This window comes from Haplochromis burtoni, unplaced genomic scaffold (assembly GCF_018398535.1).
Source record: "Haplochromis burtoni strain Fernald_Lab_line unplaced genomic scaffold, NCSU_Asbu1 Contig_384, whole genome shotgun sequence".
Taxonomy (NCBI): domain Eukaryota; kingdom Metazoa; phylum Chordata; class Actinopteri; order Cichliformes; family Cichlidae; genus Haplochromis; species Haplochromis burtoni.
Genome location: NW_024582745.1, coordinates 548,228 through 549,429, shown reverse-complemented (window position 1 = coordinate 549,429; position 1,202 = coordinate 548,228). Strand labels below are relative to the sequence as shown.

Sequence of the window (1,202 nt, the reverse complement as noted above, 5' to 3'; positions counted from 1 at the left end):
CTTCCAGTGCCATGTCTGAAGATTGTACTGAGCAAAGGCCTGGGGATCGGCATCATACTGGGATCAGTGATGGGTAAAATGCTTCCTCCACCTCTCTTTGTACCTGCCGTTATCTGAATTGCTGCCTTAGTCAATCAAAAGATAGAATATATTATTTGGCTTATTTGTTTTTAATTATAAATAAACATCAATTTCATTTAATTTTAGTGAAATAATTAATTATAGTCATATATCCTATGTAGTGTAGGCCCATATTTGCCTCAAGGTGCTTTATATCATGAGGTAAAGACCCTGCAGATGGAGAGAAAACAGAAAATCAGATGACTTCCCCGTCTCTGAAACCTGACTGAAACTCTTCAAATAAACCATTCCTCTGCAGATGATCTGTTAGCTGTTTGACAACTACTCTTTCAAGGATGTTTGATATGAAAGGAAGGTTGGAGATTGGCCTGTAATTAGCTAAGACTGCTGGGTCTACAGATGCTTTTTGAGTAAAGGTTTAACTACAGCCAGCTTGTGAGAAGACGTCAGGAACAGTAAGATGAATAGCAGATGAGGATCTGAGAGGGAAACAGTGGAGCAGGTCACACAAATATGAAGGAGCAGATTTATGGATTCACTTGTACATAAGAAGTAAGATCTTAAAATTTATCCTGGCTTCTATGGGCGACCAGTGAAGCTGCTGAAGAGCTGGGGTAGTAATATGAGCTCTTAACAGAGTGCAAGTTATGACCCGAGCTGCAGAACTTTGAAGAAGTTGGAGTTTATGAAGGGACCTTTCAGACCAATAATAAATAAAAGAATTAATAAGCAATTGGAGTTAAAAAGAAATCATGGGATCACTTTATGGACCAAAATGTAACAGCTGAACACAGTCGTGGCTTCTTTCTGCAACAGAAATCAAATCTGCTCCCGTATCTGTAGCAGAAGTTCCCATAAATGTGGGAATTTATGGTTGCTTTGCTTTCAGGCTTCTGTCCAGTTCAAACCAGCTCGATGGGGTTTCAGTCTGGAGGCTGTGATGGACACTCCGTGTTCCCAAGCTCTCCATCTTGTTCTTTTTTTTCAGACCTGCATTTATAAGTGTTGTGATCTTCTGTCTCTCTTCCATTGTTAATCACCTTTTCCTCACATCACTCTACTTTCTGCAGTACAACAATGTTCAGCTGATGCTGACGAGGCTTTGGTACCACAGTGTGTCC

At 40.3% G+C, this 1,202-nt stretch overlaps 1 protein-coding gene across 1 annotated transcript in view; it reads left to right on the top strand.

Moving 5' to 3' along the window:
- The window catches only part of mpdu1b (mannose-P-dolichol utilization defect 1b), a 5,876-nt gene that overhangs the window by 2,441 nt on the left and 2,233 nt on the right, over positions 1-1,202 (top strand). The gene's annotated exons all lie outside the window — the stretch shown is intronic.